This window comes from Callorhinus ursinus, unplaced genomic scaffold (assembly GCF_003265705.2).
Source record: "Callorhinus ursinus isolate GAN/ISIS: 27379988/994484 unplaced genomic scaffold, GSC_fseal_2.0 scaffold9, whole genome shotgun sequence".
NCBI lineage: Eukaryota > Metazoa > Chordata > Mammalia > Carnivora > Otariidae > Callorhinus > Callorhinus ursinus.
Window position 1 is genome coordinate 42199318 of NW_027397071.1, and position 21548 is coordinate 42220865.

Here is a 21548-nt window from a genome sequence, read left to right on the forward strand (position 1 = left end):
GTCCTGGCAGCAATGAGGTCAAACCACATTTGCTTCCAGGTTACTTTAACCAGACTCCTTACAGTCAATTGTGATAGCCTTTTGAATTTTTGAGCACCCTCTCTGTCTTGAGTCTTTCAAACAGCCCATAACCAAACCTAGGATTTGTCATTATCCCCCAGATTATGGATGGATTGATTGCCCAACATCATAAATATCTTGTTCCATGACTGGACACAGCATGAATGTCAATGTCCTATATCAGATGCTGGGGGTAGACTGGAGTATTTTGACTTTTATTTCTGCAGTAAATGGGGCATGATCAGGGCCTTTAAAGACAGGAGTGTAGATGGTCTGTTTCATTCCCAACACCCTAAGGATTTGTTGTATTTCCTCTATAGACTTCCAGAGTCACACATGCCCTGGGAGATTCCCCCTCATTGAGCCAACACTACTTGCAGGCTAGAATAATCTGATCCATAAGGGAGTGAGTATCTTGAACCCCCAGAAGGCCATGTGGGTGCTGCTGAAGGGCAGAGTGTTGCTCATCTTCTCTGCCCCCTGCCCCATCAGAGAAATGCCATCTTTCTCCCCACCCATACTAACTATGCCTGGATATTTTCCCTGGCCTTTTTCTGGGACTTGGCAGCTATATCAGCAAGCCCGGTGGGTGTATATTCTGTCATCAAAACATTTCTTGAATTGGGGGCTGCCTGGCTGGGTGGAGTTGTTGCTTGCTTTTGCTTTCTTTTATATTAGGGGTCGGATGGCACTGGGCATTTTGTCTGTTTCACTGTCAATCACCACAACATCCTCCATTCACTTCCCTCACTTTCCCAGGGATTCCACCTCTGAAGTTTCAATCAGTCGTTGTTACAGCACTTGGCCCTTAATCCACAGCAACCTACACCTTCCCTGCTTTGTAAGATGGCACATTAAGGTCTCCATTTTTATCCTGCACTCTGACCTGACCACCTCCAAAGCTAGGAGAGTAGTGAACACCCACTCCTCCTTTTCTAACCTCACCTCTTCTTCCAACTTTCTAACTTGAGCTTCAGCTTCTAGTTTGGCATTAGTAGCCAGATATGCTGTCCACATTAGAGGCCAGCCCACAGCGGCAGCCACCCATTCCTCTTCTCTGCCACTGAATTATGCACAGCTCCTCAAACACGTCATTAAAGACTAGCTGGCATTTTGGAGGTGTTCCCATACTCACACTGCTGTCCACAGGACCCTAACATATAGAGGCCACCTTCCCCACACAGGGGTTGATGGCCAACTCAGGATATCCCCCCTTGGATGCCTCCTTTCCAAGGTCCATTCCTTTGGTCTCCTGGCAAGCTCACCAATTGTTGGTTTACAAACTGGCGTCCTTACACAGAGTGTAAGGAGAGACCAAAAAGAGAGGCAGACCACTCCAGATTGGTAGGTGGCAGCTTAATAAGCATAACTTATATATGAAGCTTGTCTTGGGCAGTCAAGATGAGTAGATCTCTGTACCTTCCTGCCAGAATCTTAAAGGTGTCTATAGATGTCTTAGTAGGGTTCAGTGACAAATTCAGTCCAGATCATCTCAACACCTTATTTTCTCAAGATTGTGTCCTTGAAAATGCTCCTACTGTTGGAACTGTAGGAAAACTATATATTCCAAGGACACAGGAGAAGGTGAGGAGCCTCCAGTTGCCCAGATCCAGTGCATGGATGAAGCAGTGGTCACGTCCTTTCAGTGACCTCTTCCAGCATAGTTTAATGCTTATTATAGGAAGTGTCGTCTATGAACAGGAGCACTGGCTTCATCTGGGATCTTGTTAGAAACACATCATCTCAGGCCCTTCTTCAGAGCTGCTGAGTCTGCTTTGCCTCTTATTAAGATTCACAGATGATTCACAGGCATTGAAGTTAGTAACCTTAGACACAGGTTAACTTTGAGCACTGCATAAAGACAAATCAATTAAATGGTACTTCTTTATCTCAGGAAACTAACTGAGGATTGCTGGAGTGGTGGGGGGTGGGAGGGATGGGGTGGCTGGGTGATAGACATTGGGGAGGGTATGTGCTATGGTGAGCACTGTTGAACTGTGTAAGACTGTTGAATCACAGACCTGTACCTCTGAAACAAATAATACATTATATGTTAAAAAAGAAGAAGAACAAGAACAAGAACAAGAACAAGAAGAACAAGAAGAAGAAGAAGAAGATAGTAGGAAGGGAAAAATGAAGGGGGGAAATTGGAGCGGGAGATGAACCATGAGAGACTATGGACTCTGAGAAACAAACTGAGGGTTCTAGAGGGGAGGAGGGTGGAGGGATATGTTAGACTGGTGATGGGTATTAAAGAGGGCACGTATTGAATGGAGCACAGAGTGTTATATCCAAACAATGAATCATGGAACACTACATCAAAAATTAATGATCTAATGTGTGGTGATTAACATAACATAATAAAATTTTTAAAAAATTGCACCATGGTAAATAAGACCTGGTTATTGTCTCCAAGGAGCAAAATGCTGGTTAAGTAAGCAGGGGAAGGAGAAGAAACTAACAAATATTGAGTACTTACACTAAGTCAGGCACTTTATTGAGGATTCACTACTGTTAATCACATTTAATATTTCCACATTTAATGTTATCACATTCAATATCACCACAAAAACCCAATGGAGCAGTATTATAACCCTACTTCACTGATGAGTATACTGAGGTTAAATCACTTATCAGAGATCACATACTCAATAAATCTTGGTCAAATATTTCTGTGTACAAAAATTATGCACTCTTTTCTATACCCAAAGTTCAATGTACATGAAAGAGTTATAAATAATCATGAGAAAACTGAGAATAATAATTAAATACATTTGGCACAGATTTTACATTATAAAAGTGATAAGAAGACAGTATTATCATTGTGGACTGGTTTACTAAAAAAAATGATTCATGGAAGGTTGAATTAGAAAATGCTGTAAGATTTGAATAATGGACAAATAAAAATATAAACTTATATCATTCATGAATATCAGCTACTTATTTAGCACTGTGCTAAGCAAGCTTTTACTTTACTGATTCTTAAGCCAGCCTCATTAGGTGCAAAATATTTGCCAATTTAGAAATTAAAAAAACAAAAACAAAAACAGGGATTCAATGAGTTTAAGAAATAAACTAAGTTCACCGAGAAAATAAGGGACAGAACTGTGAATTCAGAGTATCTAAAGCTATGATATTCCCAAGTATCACTGGGATTTGAAACAAATGTTTGTTATAAGGTGGAAGAAGTCTCAGTTTGTAGATTTATTTCAGATTGTAACTGTTTTGACAGATAGTCAGAACCAACATTAATGATCTTATTGGTATTACATTAAGGTATTTGCTTAATAAGTCCATTTTCTGACAAGTTTCAATTTCTTCCCTACTCCTGCTTTCATTGAATTGTAACTGATGCTTATAAATATTTTCTCGACTTCAAATAATCGTTTCTCCTGAAATAGAAAAAAAGAAATAAGAACATTTCAAGATGAAAAATAAAATCTTCAAAAATCATATGTAACTTATCCTCCAAGTGTAAAACTGTAATATCACATGCTTAATAACACAGGAGAAATAAAAATATCTGAAGTCTCCTTAGGGGTAGATCAACATTACTATAAAGTTACATTATTTTCCATTATGTCAGAGGGTATCATACTGGTCTTCAGTAGAGAATCATTTTCTTGCTGTTTAATAATACCAAGCAACTAGTAATCAAATAAAAAACAAATCAGCAGGGCTATTTGATGTCACATATAACTCCAAGAGAGACCATTTCAATGAGTCTACAACCTACATCTCTAAGTAATAAGAATGTTTCATTGTATTATTCAGTACCTTGCAGAGGCCCATTAAGTGTTTGCTGAAAGGAATTTAATTGGGAGTAAAGCCAAAAAGTCTGTTGATAAATGTGAATATGAAATGTTTTATTAATTTCTACATACTTTATCTTTGCACTTTCTACTTTTCTCTGTTTTCATAGCAAAAATATGAAATTATTGATGCATGATACCTGTGAGAAGCAATGCAAATAATTCCCAAAGGATAAATTAAAGGGATGGTAATAAAAATATATATAATCATTTTATTAAACTTTAATATATAGCTCTTATATTCATAGACATAGAATATTAAGTTCTTATGTTCACACACAGACTATACATAATATATTATCTAGTCCAACTTCCCATTTATACATTCATTTATAGATATGTTTATTTTCTAATTGGTTTATATATTAATTCATATATGCATTCACTTAAACTCCTTGCTTTAATGAAAATTAAGGAGAATAGCACTTGCCTCATAGGCTTTTCATAAATATTCAATGAAATAATCAATGCTAAATGTACAACATATTATCTGATAAATGGTATACATTAATATTACTATTATTAAATTAAATATTTTTTTATTGAGAGTCTAATATGAGCAAAGCTCTGTGATGAAAAAAATGAATAAACATACAACCAACTCTCTAGTTACACCTTGGTAAACAAATTAAGAAATACATCCATATAATATTAATAAAAGAATGTGATGATAGGTTCCAGAAGAAAAAGTTTTATGAGAGGGCAGAAATTTCCAAAGACCAAAGTCCTCCCTTCTACAGTATATATGACAAGGACTTTAAAAATTTCTTTTTGCAGTTTTTTTACTGATTCACTAGTTAGCCCATTCCATTTTTGAAGAAGTTTAATTATTAGAAATCATATGCCATTATTCCATATGGAAGCTGACTTTAGTGCTTTCCAAAATATCTTCCATTTTATTTCTACCCTCTATCAGGTAAATTTCAAGCAAATGAACATCAAATGGGGAAAATGCTAAATAATTTTCTTCAGTTTGTTTTTCTTTTTACACAGAAGCTAGTAAATGGTAAGTGAATTATTACACTATTAGTTTTATTTCTGCTGACTTCTAAATAAAATAGCCTAGCCAAAAGGATAAATAACAGACTGACCTAACCACATGTTCCCAATATATTATTAAACTGCACTGTATTTCCTTTGGGAAGAAATGACACTGTTATTTCCTTTACATTTTTTATATCAATAGATGTCTGAATTTCACTTGAGCTACAGAAGAGGGCTGAAAGAATAAAATTTGACAAAGCTGGATTCAACTAATGAGAGGTAAGGGAGCTCAGAGAAGCTTGAGTTTTGCCATGAACTCTAGTTTTCATTATAGTGTTTGGGGAAACAGGATATATCAAGGAGAGGGATTAAATGGCATGGGAAAGGGTGAACATAATTAGATTTTATGTTTGAAGAGGTATACTGGAAAATATGCTGTCAAAATCGGACACATACATTCAGTGTTTCAGTTACAGGCAATATTGTTTCCCCAAATAGGACTATTTTTTAAAGTATTTATTCACTTCGTGTTTTCCAATTTGAGCTAAATTATTGAGCTTCTTGTTGACGTTATTTGTTACTGGAAATGAGAGAAATGAATGTGATATTTGCCTTAGAATGTTTGTTCTCATATTCTGCTCTTGTGATGTCACATTTTACCTGTCTATATTTGGTGTTGCTTATTACTGTAGGCAGCAAGAGATGTGCACATGTCAAACTGCCTCGAGCTAGCAAATATATTTCTGGGAGACATAATGTTTTAAACAGGAAACACAGGAATGTCTACAAGCCAATCTGTCGACAAGTAATAAAGTATTCATACTATACCTCCAGCACAAGAAGTTGAAAGGAAGATCTTACTGGTGACATTCCTCTGCATGTATTAAAAAACTAATAATTAGAAAAAAAACTTTACTCCTACAAAAACAAGTTTTACAAAGATTTGGGTTAAATGCAAATGAATTGTTAAAACTATTAAATGAGAATTTCTATCTCCTTTTTTTTAGGTCATTCAATGAATGCTTTAATACAAATATAACATATAGTTAATGTTATTTCTATTATAGGATTATACTGGGGTTAGGAAAAAATGATTCACAATCCCAGAAAATTTATTTCCTATATTTCCTTAATCATGGGTTATGTCTCTGAAACTCCAACCCACAAAGGAAGAAATAAAAGAAAAATAACAACTATCAAAGAAACTTTTCACAATGATATCTGTTTTTAAATTTTTTTTAAATATTTTATTTATTTGAGAGAGAGACAGAGCACACAAGCAGGGGAGGGGCAAAGGGAGTGGAAGAAGCAGGGACCCCGATGTGAGGCTCAATCCCAGGACCACAGGATCACAACCTGAGCCCAAGGTAGACACTTAACTGACTGAGCCACCCAGGCACCCCACAATGACATCTGACTTAAACAAATAACAACATCTTGACTACAGGGAAAATTTAACTTCATTTAAAACTCTTCAGAACAAATTATATTAAAAGAACACCTGCATTTAAGTTTTAAAATGTTAATGTAATATTCAATATTTCATATTTTCCGAGTAAATGAACATTTAAAATATTGTGCCACAGATTTCCATTTCTGGTCAAGTTGGAATGACAAAAACCAGATTTACTCTACTCACTGAAACAAACCACTATCAGATAGAATATATGAAATATTTATTAAGACACCAAATACCAGAAAATGAAGGCTAGTGATCCTTGAGAGATGGTACACGAATGTTGTGAGCGCTATGTGATTCTATAGTACTGGAGAGAAAACTTCACAATGCATGGGGCATTCAGAGAGTATACAAGTGAGCCAACTCAGTAATGGTGAGTAATTAGCCTTAGACTGAGCACTACTCTGGACCTTTGTAATAAATCTTAGAAGCAAAATTTAAAGGACAAAACAATTTTCAACTTATTTAACTGAGTCTCAGAAGAAAGAAAGCTCAAAAGCATTTATAGAAATACAAAAATATTCAACATTCAAGAAGGAATATTCACAATTACCGAGCATGCAAAAAGTAGGAAAAAGCCAACCCAGAACTAACACATGTGCTAGAATTAGCAAACATTATAAGAATTATAACAGTTATATTCCATCTGTTCAAAACCTAAAGGAGAATCATAGAAACTATTAAAGATATACCAAAGTGTACAGAATTAAGAAACTTACGAAGATCACAGCAGAAATAAATGAAATCGATGAATAGGAAACAAACAAGAAAATCAATGAAACCCTAAATTCTGTGTCCTTAAGAATATCATTAAATTAGTAAACAGCAAGCCAAATTGATCATGATAAAAGGAAGACTTCACTAGACATTCTACAAATATAAAAATGATAAGAATGTATTATGAAGAACCATATGCTAATAAGTCTGACAATTTAGATGAAATGACAATTTCTACCTCAAAAGACAAAAGATCATTCAGAAGGAAACATACTGAATATCTCTACATCTATTAAAGAAATGAAATTAATGGAATTTTTAGTCAAAAACCTGCTAACAACAAAAGCAAGTCAAACCAAAATGGGTTCACTGGTGAATTTTACTAAACATTTAAGAAAAAAAAAATAATACCAATTCCACATAAACTCTTACCAAAAATGAAAAGGAAATAATACTTTTGAACTATTTTTATGAAGCTGGCATTATCCAGATGCCAAAAGCAGTCATACATTACACAAAAACTATAGAGAAACTTCTTCAACTTGATAAAAATGTACCTCTGAAAACCCTACAAATGGGGCGCCTGGGGGGCTCAGTCAGTTAAGCATCTGCCTTCGGCTCAGGTCATGATCTCGGGGTCCTGGGATCAAGCCCTGCATTGGGCTCCCTGCTTGATGGGAAACCTACTTCTCCCTCTCCCACTCCCCCTGCTTGGGTTCCCTCTTTTGCTATGTCTCTGTCAAATAAATAAAATCTTTAAAAAGAAAAAAAAAGAAAAGAAAACCCTACAGGTAACATCTTACTTAATGGTGAATGAATAAATGTGTTCCATCTAAAATCAATAACAAGACAATAATGTCCATTCTTACCACTTCTATTCAATGTTGTATTGGAGCTCCAAGCCAAAGCAATAAGGCAGGAAAAAAAAAAGGAATCCACGCACCAGATTGGATGAAAGAAGTGAAATTCTTTATTTGCAGACAATGTGATCATCTCTATAGAAAATCTGATAAACTATCACAACTAAGTGAGTTTAACAGGGTCCCAAGATAGAAGACTGACACCAAAAATTAATTATATTTTATACTAGCACCATCAGAAAATAAATCAGAAAATAAAATTTAAAAACAATACCATTTAAAATAACACCAGAAATTTGAAATACCTACAGAGAAACCTGACAAAAATGTGATAGATCTGTATAGAAAAATTAAAAGATATTGCTGAAAAAACTTAAATATGACCTAATGAATGGAGAGATATACCTTGGTTGTAGGTTAGAAGACTAAATATCCCTAGGATGAAGATTATTTCCAAATTGATCTGTGGAATTAATGTAATCCCAACCTAAAATCAGGCAGGTTTTCTTTTTTAGAAATTAAAAACTGTTTCTGAAAACCATATGGAAATACAAACAACAATTTTGGAAAAGCAAAACAAAGACTACCTATTTCAAGGTTCTTTATAAAGATTTTGCAATCAAGACTGTGTGGTATTGACATTAATAATATCACAATTATATCAAAGGAATTGTATAGTTCAGGCTTAGGTCTAACATATAAAGACAAATGATTTTTGACAAAGGTAAATAGACAATTCAATGAAGAAATGATAGTCTTTTCAACAAATGGTATTGGAACAACTGAATGTGCAAAATAAAATAAACTTACGTTACACACATTATACCATACACAACGATATAAAATGAATCATAGCACCTATTTCAAATTGAAAACTATGACGATTATAGAGTAAATATATGAGAAATTGGTGATGTTGAGTTAGCTAAGAATTTTAAAATATGGCAAAAAGTGTAATCTGTAAAAGAAAAAATCTTTGGCTTCATTGAATTAAAAACTTCTGTTCTTCTAAAAGAAATATTAGGAGAATGAAAAGAGAACCACAGACTGGGAGAAAATATTTGAAAACAAAATATTGATAAATGGCTTTTATGTAGAATATTTATAGAATCCTCAAAACTCAATAATCAGGAAAGAAATAATCCAATTTTTAAATGAGTAAAAAAATTGGACAATTCCAAAAAGCCCTACAGATAAATTACATAAATTTTAGATAAATAAATGATATATAGACAGCAAATGGAGTCAAAGATGGGCAACATCACTAGTTATTTGTTAAATGAAAATTATAACCATAGTGAGACATTACATACCTATAAGAATAAAATATAAACAAACAAATAAATAAGATTGAGCTTACCACATGTTGATAAAGACACAGAACTGAAATTCTCTGGGACATGATATATGCAAGTGACATAGCTGATAAAGGGCTAGAACCCAAAATACTTAAAGAACTTATGAAACTCAACACCCCTGCCAAAATAATACAATTTAAAAATGGACAGAAGACATGAACAGACATTTCTCTGAAGAAGACATACAGATGGTCAATAGACATATTAAAAGATGCTCACCATAACTTATGATCAAGGAAATGCAAATCAAATCTATAATGAGATATCACCTTATATTTGTCAAAATGGCTAAAATCAACAACACAGGAAACAACAGGTGTTTATGAGGATGTGGAGAAAAGGAATGCTTGTGCACTCTTTGTGGGAATGCAAACTGGGGCAGCCATTCTCAAAAACAGTATAGAGGTACCTCAAAAAGTTAAAAATAGAACTAACTTATGATCCAGCAACTGCAGTACTGGGTATTTACCAAAAGAATACAAAAACATGAATTCAAATGGATATATGCATCTTTATGTTTATAGCAGCATTATCTACAATAGGCAAGATAAGGAAGCAGTCCAAATGTCCATGGATTGATGCACAGATAAAGAAGATGTGATATATATATATATATATCACATATATGTGATATATATATATATATATATATCTGAAGATACAGACACACATGCACACACACACACACAATGACATATTATTCAGTCATAAAAGGAATGAAATCTTGCCATTTACAATGACATGGATGGAGCTAGAGAGTATCATGCTAAGCAAAGTAAGTCAGACAGAGAAAGACAAATACCATATATTTTCACTCATATGTGGAATTTAAAAAAGCAAAAGGGAAAAATTAGTGAGAGAGAGAGAAAGTAAGAAATAGATTCTTAACTATCGAGAACAAACTGATGGTTACCAGAGGGGAGGGGATGGGGGATTGTTTAAATAGATGTTGGGGATTAAGGAATACACACACTCGTGATGAGCGCAAGGTATTGTATGAAGTGTTGAATATTGTACACATGAAACCATGAAACTAATATAATATGTATATTAACTAACTGGAATTAAAACAAAAATTGAAAGTAATAAAAATAAAAACATAAAAAAAGGAAGAAAAAAAGAACTGAAATTCTCATACGTTAATGTTGAGAATATAAAATGGTACAATCACTTTGGAAAAGTGATTTTATTATTTTAAATTGTATTGTATCATGACTGATCAGAGCAGCTTATTTATATTAGCCAAAAGTTTGGTAACAACCCATATGCCAACAAGTGAGTGGATGAACGAACTGTGGTATATTCATATAATGTAGTGCTACTCAGCAATAAAACAATTACCTATACATGCTACAACATGGATTAATCCCAATTTATTTATGTCAAGTAAAAGAAGACTGACATAAAGAGTACAATTTTACTTATAAAAAGTTCTGGAAAACTGTTAGTAATCTAGATTGTCAGAAAGCAGATGAGTGTTTTCCTGAAGAGGGGAGGAGTGGGAAAGAGATGACTCATGGACAGAAAGAAATTTCGTAGTGATAGATATGTTCATTTTCTTATTTGGGGATATGGTTTCACTGTTACACAACTACATCAAAACTTATCAAATTGAATAATTTTAAAGAAGTGCAGCTTATTATATGACACTTATTTCTCAATAAAGTTGATAAAATATATAATTACAAATTATTTTCACTAAATAGCTTACCATGTACTTCAACATGATTTTGAGACCATCATTATAAACTATTATAACCTATTCCAGATTCATAAGTTCTTTGTACATATATATTTATATAAGATAAAGAAACACATTTTACACTTCCTCAATAATAAGTTCTAGGACTTTGGAACTATACATATTTTTTTAATGTTACTGAGATAATTGAAGCGGGCATAGCAGTCAGTTACCCTGCTAGGATGTCCTTTCTCTAGATGATAACCTAAATTAGAAAAGACATGTTCTAATTTAACTTGAAGAAAGTACATAAAAGCAAGTTTTAAGATATATGTTTGCATGTATTTCTACTTTAATGAAATTGGTGTTGAAAGGTGCTTGTTTATATGTGAGAGAGATTCTATAAGTTGCCAACTACATCTCTTCGTTTTAGACTATCTGAAGGAAATGTACTTTTAACTCTTAAAATAAGGAAATGACATGAATTTTATATATGGGAGCTTTGCCTAAGCTTCAGCTATGAAATGACACTGAAATGGAATAAAGTATCATGAGTTGGGTTCCCTAGAAACAGACCCTGAGACAAATATTTGAGGTAATCCTAGAAAGTAATGGTACAGTAATGAGAAAACAAGAGAAAATCAATATAGGATATTAGTAAGCAAGATATCATTTCAGCAAGTAGGACTCAGTCCCACTAGGAATATCTGGAAGACTATACACACACACACACACACACACACACACACACACACACACACACACATATGAATGAGAGGCCGGGAAGATGGTGTATCTATTTGCCAATTCTCCTTCATCATTGGTTGAGAGCTGCTCGTGGGCATGTTTTGTCTCCTATACTTCCACATACTCCAGGTGAGGGGCTGAGCATACTCCTCAGGTCAGAGAAGGCCCTCAGAAATTACAGTGCCCATGGGGTGCCTGGGTGACTCAGTTGGTTAAGCCACCAACCCTTGATTTCTGCTCAGGTCATGATCTCAGTGTTCTAGGATTGAGCCCTGCATGGCAGCTCTCTGCACTGAGTTGGGGAGTCTGCTTGAGGAGTCTGTCTCCCTCTCCCTGTGCCCCTCCCCCTAAAATAAATAAATAAATCTTTAAAAAAAAAAGTACAGTACCCACTTAAGCTTAGTGCTGAAGTGATATGGGTGACAGTTTCTCCTTCTGAAGGAAGTAAAAATCACATTCTATATTCCTCAAGAATTTGCTACAAATTGAGATTCAGAAACAAGAATGATGATAAAAGCAGTATTTAACAGAAGCAATGTTTCTGTAAGTGTGCACTAGGTTAATTAACATGAGGTTAAAACAAACAAGCACAAGTCTCAGTCCAAAGCACCAGGATTTGGGAACTATAAATTAAAGATAAAATGAGTAGAGGCAACCACAGTTGTCCAGCTAGACTCTCATGAGCTCTGGTATAAAATTATATGCGTTTGCAGAGAGAATACTATAAAACCTATGGAATGGTGGAAGAAACAATTGGAAGAATTTTATTAGTTGAGATTTTACAGATTACAATGGAATAGTGATGCAGAAGTTAACTCATACAAAGGGGTTTTATTATAAAGCTACATGGAAGGAAGGGAACCCAAGAAAGAGAACAGGAGAATTTGATCAGTACGTTTGCCATTCAGGATGCAGCAGTATTCTGGAGGACCAATTATCAGCCTTAGTGACCTAGTCAGCTTGTTTTTCTTTCAGCAGAGAACATCTAATAGCCCTACTCTAGGGACTTGGCAACAATAATCCCCTTCCCCCCTTTCTTCACATCTGCTTCTGTGGCTACTCTTTCCTTCCATTGTCTTTCACTATGGTTTCCTCTTTCTCTCTATGCTTCGTAGTCAAATTCCCCAAGTGATATGATCTAACTGTATCAGTTGGTCACTCTCTAGAGGTAACACTATTAAGCGGCATTCTTATTCCAAGCCAGTTTAGGAATGGTTGTCTTTGCTAGGGAGCAGTAGTTGTACAATGGTAGCCCAGTCAGGTGACAAAAAATCTGACCCCCTGTGAAAAGGACCCTGTTTCTGGTCTCTCTCTTTTAGAAGGGAAATTGAGTGTGCTGCTTTGTGGTTCTTGAAATCTACCAGGAAAGGGAGAGCAAATGGTTAGGTTTCCACTAAGCTTCTCTCTATGAGTAAATATGTTTCCTGGAATGGGGTAATGGATTTATGTAGTGAAACCATTAGCTAACAGTTATTATTTAGTTTCTTAATAAAGACTCAGCACTATGACACAGACATGGTAGCTTGTGACATGGCAAATTGGTTGAGAAAGTGACACTTGAAGCAAAGACCATCCCAAGCAGAGAAACTATTAAAAGAAGTATTGGAGAACAAATGCATATGTTCTCATAATGGCAACTGGTGCCTTTTGACCTTTTTAGTATGTTCACAATTTTGCTTAAGGCAAGCCCTAACAGCCAGCAATATCAATTCCTGTTTATTTATTCAAAATTCAGGACATCACTTTCATTCCATTCTTTAAAAACTTAAAATAAGGCACTGTTACCAAAAAAACCCCTCATGCATTTTAATGATACTGTTTTTTTAAATAAGCAGTTTCAGATTTCATTGTGACTTATATATGACAAACAAAACAGTTTTGTTGACACTATCGTTATCAGTAGTGTAGCTAAATTTAATATAATTGAAAAATGACCATATGTAAACTCATCACAATAAATAAATTTTAATTTTTTAAAGATTTTATTTATTTATTTATTTATTTGAGAGAGAATGAGAGAGAGAGAGAGCATGAGAGGAGGGAGGGTCAGAGGAGAAGCAGACTCCCTGCTGAGCAGGGAGCCTGATGCGGGACTCCATCCCTGGACTCCGGAATCATGACCTGAGCTGAAGTCAGTCGCTTAACCAACTGAGCCACCCAGGCGCCCACAATAAATATATTTTAAACATCTTGAATTGGCATAGCACTTACAATTAAGTTGCACAATATAGCTTCAGATAGAAGCCATGGCAAAACCTTTTTTAAGTTGTGGCTTCAGCTACAAGGTGACTCTAAATTAAGGGAATCTTTAATTATTAATATTTCTGAGAAATGTATAAACTCCCTTCCCTTTTGCCTTCAATAACAACAGCTCCTACAGGCAATGTATTTTCTAATACTCTTATTACTTCATCTGTTAGCAGTTTGTTAAAAAAAAAAATACTGACAATGCCAAAGCTAGTAATGAAGTTAGCTGGTGAATCATAATGCTGTACATCTTTTTGACATAGAGCATAGATGTCTTAATAATTGGCTGTAGATGAGTGCAAAAGAGGGAAGAGATTTTACAGAAGATAATTCTTGCATATCATGTCTGAGAGCTGAAGGGAAATACAAATATTTCAAATAAAAATTATATATTGAATATTCTAACTCCTGGCCTTGTACCAGGGTCTGTGCGTAACACAAGGAAGAATAAAACACAGTTACTGATTACTGTGAGCTTAGAATCTATGAAAAGTTAAGTAAATTCCAATAACAGTTCAAGATAACAAAAGAAGATTTGACATATTGCCCCATGATTAATATAACCTATGTAGATGATAATTGCATTAAGTGCTCTGTACATGATGATTGCATGTTAGGAAAGTTAAATTGAGAATCACACTGAATATGCTTAAGTTTAGTTTAAATTGAGCTACAGACTGTATTTTTAATGTTTTAGTTTTAAAGAGACATTGAATTAGAGGTAATTTTATACTTCTCAGAATACAAATGAAAATATTTATATCTCAAAGTGCTACTCACTGTGCTCTAATTATGATGAAGCAAATCAGTTAATAAGAATTAAGCTCCCAAACCCTAGAAGAAAATAGCCTCTGACCAAGCAACTAACTGTGATGTACAAAAGCAATGTGATGCAAGGAGACATGCAAAGAGGACTATGATAAGCCTGAAGTCTTGACAAAGAGTGGGGATGCTGCCATGTACAGTTTGCTTATTTGGATGTTGCTCCATGACTATATACACTTTCTATAACATTCACTTGTAAAAACAAACTACTGGAGAAAAAGGGTGCTACAGCCATCAAGTCACAGTCCAAACATGGCCATTAATATACTCTCTATCCAGCTGCATCTGTCATGAGGGAGATCCATCATGTCTGGGAGGTTCTATCATTTGCTTCCCTTTGTTTTTTCTCAAGTATACCTAATTGACCTCTTTCTCCATTTTTTTAAGTGCCACCTATGGAGTGTTTGAATTTGTCTGTTGTGTTTGGGGAAGGAGAAAAGACTGGATAGGTAAGTGGTAGAAATGGTTTTCCCCTAATTCCTTTAGTTGTTCTCCATCAGGATCATTTGCAAATGTGGGGGTAGTTTTAGCTAGCTCTGGTTTGCAGTGACCAGGGGACATACATGCTAAATGTCCTACAATATATGTCAGAGCTATACAGAATGAAGAATTTTCCCATCAAATTGTGCTAATAGAGTTACCACCGAGAAGCACTCTATACTTAGAGGGGTTTTGGAAGACGAAACTATTACCTCAAATTTAGTAGATATTTTGGGAAGATTTGTTTAATATGTATAATATATATGACCCTAAGCTAGTCTGTACTTTATGCCTTAGAAATCCTCATAAACATAATGTAAATTTTTAAAAATTAGAGTAAATCTATTGGAGATTACTCTATCTTCTCACTGCTAGCCCAGCCCCACTAAATTATCATAGTGGAAATTATTCAGCAAAAATATTTGCAAAGATTTTTATTGCATCTAATCAAGAAATAAAACTCCAAGGAAATGGCTATATAAGTATTATTTACAATCATTAAATCATGATCAAAGATACTCATTTATATAATTTTAAAGCATGCAAACTGTATGTGTTTATATGTTTCTTACTAAGGAGAGAGATTGATAGACATATAATCATGGAAATTTATCTAATGTGACATGCAAATCACTCTGAACACTTCAAAAAGAGAGAACAAATTTTTGTGACAACAGCGAAATGATCCTAAATCTGCTTTGTGTACAGATGTGTGTGTTTGTTTCTTGCATTATCTACCTGAAGGAGTTTTAATATGAGGTTAAGAATATAGTTCAGGAAACAGACTGCCTGCGTTCAAATTACAGCTCTGCTACTTACTAGTACAATGACCTCAAGCAAGTTGTTTAGCTCCTCTGTACATTTGTTTCCTCCATCTTTAAATTAGAATATGAATAGTGCCCCTATAAATGTTAGATACTGCAATATTTAACACCACGTTTAAAAAGATGTATTTTTACTTGTGACTGTTTTTAAATTAAAAAAAAAAGTGACTATGACCATATTGCTTAAACCAGTTTTTCCATCTTTATTCTTAATGCAGCTCACAACAAAAAAGAAACCCCCATAGAGGAAAAACCATTAAATACACTGTATATTTAATAAAATAACGCACACTGAAAGGAGTATTTGATAGCATTTTGCAGACTCTTTGTAGCTCACCTCAGAGAATCACTTTTTAATTTTACTTTAGCCACCATGGAAATCACAAAATACTTATGAGGGTCTGCCTCGGTATTTATTCCCAATGATGTTGCCCTGGCAATGGTAATGTATTGTGTTCTTTAGGTGTTAGATCAGTATTTCTTCTTTGTTGACCAGGAAGCCAGAAAACACATAGCAATTAAAAAGATGTACAGTCTAATATATTCTAATTACAGATGATTACCCACACCTACCAATGGGTATTCACAAATTGCCTACTAACCCATTCAGAAATAGGACTGATTTTGTATTGTTGCCATTGATTTTGAAAGCTGCACAAAAAGAAAATGGAAGATTATGTTAGACACAGAAGTGATTTCATTTGTATTTGCTCTGTTTTCTTTTCTTTTTCTGAACAATCTCTTGGCTGTTTTCCTTTTAAAATTTTAACAGTCCTTATTTTTTTAAGATTTTATTTAAGATTTTAAGATTTTATTTAAGATTTTAAGATTTTATTTATTTTATTTCATTTATTTGAGAGAGAGAGCAAGTGAGAGAGAGAGCACAAGCATGGGGAGGGGTGGAGGGAGAGAGAGAGAGAAGCAGAATCCCCGCCAAACAGGGGGCCCAAGGCCGGGCTCCCATCCCAGGACCTCGGGACCATGACCTGAGCCAAAGGCAGACGCTTAACTGACTGAGCCATCCAGGCACCCCATAAAATTTTAACACTCTTTAAAATGAGGATCTGAAACAGTTTTCTCTTATTTGGACAATAATTTTAGCTCACAGAAGATAGAAGAAGCAATGGAGGAAAGAATTATTAACTAAATCATGACCATCAGGATAGAATTGGCAAATAATGGAAAAAATAAATAAAATCACACTTTTGGGAAAAGTGACCTTATATTTCTTTTTAAAAATAGGAAAATCATAGGAATGGTCTACTCAGGATTGTTATTCACCAGACTAATTGTACTTTGTCAACAAGGGAGTTAGAATGCAGCAGAAAGATAATGAGGGTAATTGCAATAGGAGGTAGGCAGGATTTGGGCTATAGCATTAAGATATTTTCTTTCAATTTTTCTAATGTTTTTTAAAGATTTTATTTATTTATTTAGAGAGAGAAAGCTCAAGTGGGGGGAGGGGAAGGGCAGAAGGAGAGGGAGAGAGAGACTCTCAAGCCGACTCCACACTGAGCATGGAGCCCCACATGGGGTTGGATCTCACCACCCATGAAATCATGACCTGAGCCAAAATCAAGAGTTAGATGCTCAACTGACAGAGTCACCCAGGTGCCCCAAGATTTTTCTTAATAATTCTAACTTGATGTGACCAAATGGAAACTTTCATCCATCCTTTCCACTAGGCATATTCCTCTGCCAAATGTCATGACCCACCATCATGTTTCTCAAGCTACAAATTGAAGCTTGAGAATTCTTTGTTTTCCTTACTCCTCACATCAAGCCATCAGAAAATTCTGTCTCAAAATATATTTTGTATCAATTCCCTTCTCATTTCCACACCCATCACCCTACCTGAACCAACTATCATATTTCACCTAGACAAGTTCTTCACAAATTCTAATAAGTGTACAAATTTACCAGGGGAATCTTGTTAGAATATATATTCTGCTTTAGTAGGTTCACATAGAGACTGAGATTCATCATTTCTTATAAGGCCTCAGGTAAATTGATCATGCTATTCCATGGATCACCCATTAAATAGCAAGGCCTAGATTACCCTCAAGGTCACTTAACTTGTGTTGAAGGTTCAATCCCATCTTCCTGCAATCTATTCTCTACCAAGTAGAGTGATCTTTAAAAAAGATAAATCAGATCATGTTACTCTTTCAGTAAAAATAATTAGTACAGGATTTTAAATGATAAATTTACTCTCAACTCACGATAGAATTTCCAAATCTAAGAACAATAGGTGGTAAGTACCCCAACAGTCTATAGAGAAATCACCTAGAAATGTCCCTGAAAGATATTAAGAAGTACCAAATTGACCTTTCCAATATCCCTATTCACCATATAACTCCAGCCTATGCAAGAGCAAGCTAGAGGTTAACAGGAATTCATAGGAATGTAGAACAAGTCCTGGCTCTTCTTTCTCTTCTGCATCAGAAAGGGTAATGCTCCATTTCCTAGTAATACGAGGGGGACCCAAAAGAATCACTCATAGAAATGGAAGTGCCTCTGACAAGGAAAGGTAGCCTTTGCCTTATTTCCATTAGGGCACTGGGAGAATAGAACAGTAAGAAAGTTCTTGGGAAAAGCTGCCATGTGTCCTCAGGAGTTTGTAGCACTCATGATCACAGAAAATGATGCCTGCTTCTCCTCTAGAGAAATCAGAAGGCAGGATATTTAATCTTTCAAGCTGTAATAACCATTTGGCAGAAAAAGAAGTTTGTTTTCACATGAATCTGGAAAGGCAGCTGGACTTTGGTCATTTAAAAAACACTGTATCTTTCCTTTCTACCCTCCTACCCACCTTTATCTCCTGCCTAATACCTAGAGAAGGCAGAAGCAACTTACTCACAGGAGGAGGAGGATAGAAAGACCCAGGGAAAACAAGACCATGCTTCCTGTTTTCTATTGCCCTGCAACAAATTACCACAAACTTAATGCTTAAGGGAAAATATAGTATTGTAGGTCAAAAGTCTGACATGGAATGGCTTTATTCTCTGGTGAAGGTATCACAAGGGGAAATAAGGATATCAACAGAACTGAGTTCTCATCTGGGAGCTCTGGGGGAAAGTGGTCAGCTCATTTTTGATACAAGAATTCATTCCTTTGTGGTTTTAAGGCTGAGGTCCCATTTTCCTTGCTAGCTGTTAACTGGGGAGTTGCTTCTAACTCCTAGAGGCCACTCTGAAGCCCTTTTCATATGCTCTCTTTTATCTTCAAGCTTTGATGGCCCATTGAGGGCCCTCCCCCATGCCTCAAACCTCTGATTTCTCTTATGTAACCAGCCAAAGAAAATTCTCTGTTTTTAAAAGGTTACTGATTAAGTCAGAACCACACAGATAATCTCCCTATATTAAAGTTTCCTGATTTGGGACTTAAATTACATCTGCAAAATCCCTTCATAGCAGGATCTAGATTAATGTTTTAGTGAACATTCAGGGACTGGGAATCTTGAGGGGTCATCTTAGAGTTCTGCCTATCTCACTGCTTTTGACTACAAGACCTCAAATTACTCAAACAGCCTAACTTCTGGAAAAGAGGAATCAAAAGGATATAAGAAAGAAGTTTTTAAATACCTCATGTTGTCAATACCTGAAAATCAGGCTGTGTTGTTACTTGAGACCCAAGCTTTTAGTAGTAGTCAAGGAAGGATCTCCCTCAGAGCATGGAGTGGTGGTTATACATTCAATGGCTTTAAAGTGCACCTTGAAAAATGTGGCTCCTGACATTCCACATTATTCTCATCTCCATCTCATTCTCATTTAAAAATAAACTCAGCCTTCCACATAGTTTTCAGAAGATCCAAGCTCTGTTCACTCTGCACATAATTCCTCCACACGAATGTCTATGACTAGAACGTTAGTTCTCAACCTCAACCCCAAAGCATCATTTGTATGTAATCATTTACTTATTTATTGCTAGGGCTCAAACTCCAAAAGTGCAGGGACCATGTTGGTGTTGACTTGTCTTATGTTCAGTGTCTTGTATAGAACTTAATATATACTAGGTACCAATAACTATGTACTGAATAATTAGTGCTATATTAGAATTAGAAAATATAGATGTTAATCAAAATAATGGGGAGAAAATGTAATGTTTAAAGAGTATATAAAATCACAACTCTTGAGCTCTGGACCAAATGTCAACAGGCTTATTCTGTCTGAACAAAGAATGTCTTTTATAAATTGAATGTGATTGACTGAATTTGAATGATCTCTTTAGTTTGCCATAAGCTGTATTGCTTCATATTAATTTTATACTGCCTCTTCACACATTTATGTGTGCTTCCTCACAATGCAAAAGTTTTGATAGCATAATAGTACTCGTACAGTGAGAAGAAAAAAAGATCCAGTTAAGAATTCAGAAGCATACCTATATTTTAAGGTAAGGCAAAGAAAAAAGGTTTTTTTTTTTAAAAGGCTTTACCCATAATCTCTTGAATTCCAATGCACACTTTTTTTAAGAATCACAGAACTAAACTTATAGCACTTTAATATCTTATGACACTTAAGATGCAATGCCTTTTTCCTGGAATGACCTGAGTACCCATATTATTTCTCCTTCTTTGCTACTAAAATTTTTTGATAGCAGGGATTAAGACAATTTTTTAAATCTTTCACATTTCCTTATATATAGTTGGTGTTCAGTGTCTCCTGAATAAAATATAAAAATGAGTGTTTGTACTCATGAAGGTATAACTATAAAAATTTCAAGGCTCAGACAGCTTCATCCTAAAGATTATCAAACTCAGATTTAGAAAGATGAGTACAAGACCTTATTTATATGCTCATTTTGAGAGTACATTGCTTCCTTGATTACTGTTCAAAGATACTTATACTTCTCATAGATTTATGAAGACACTTACATCTTTATACCATGCACAAATTTCTCTCATCATTATTTTTTATATACCCACCAGTTGAGTTTTTGTCATAAAAATGTTGTCCCAGGAAGTGTCATACAGTAACTATGGGATACTTTTCTTCCTAACACATCAATAAATCAATGACAGATAAACTGAAGGAGAAAGATCATAGTTTTAAATTTTTTTCTTTTCCCATTCTGTTTGTGATTAACTAGTTGAAATGCAACTTATAAAGACTGAAAAGGTCTTTGTCTTGGTGGCCAAATTCTTAACAATTTGGGGAAAAAATTAAAACTCACAGGATGAAACCAATTGGAAAATATTGGATTCATGGTCCTTGTCCTTTCATGCTTCCCTGCAGTGTCAGTATATTTTTATACCACATAGAGGATAAGCTCAGAATTTATTATCTCATCTTGCTGCCATTGATTCCAAAAGAAATCATGTGCAGCACCCAGACACACTCAGCCTCTGTTTCCCAATATTGAAAAGTCATACACAGAATTCAATTTGGCCTAATCTCCATCATATCACCCTCATCATATAATTTCCAGCTCATTTCTTTCTCTTTGAAGGGGAAAGGCAGTTGTGAGGAGTAAGACATCATAATTTCCAATGGCT

General features: G+C 35.0%; 1 long non-coding RNA gene across 1 annotated transcript in view; it reads right to left on the reverse strand.

The window, feature by feature from the left end:
- Positions 1-2554: 2554 nt before the first annotated feature.
- Positions 2555-21548, reverse strand: part of LOC141373373 (uncharacterized) — a 69155-nt gene continuing 50161 nt past the window's right edge. The window contains exon 6 of the long non-coding RNA XR_012379279.1: positions 2555-3452. This is a non-coding gene — a long non-coding RNA (uncharacterized lncRNA). The remainder of the gene's footprint in view (positions 3453-21548) is intronic.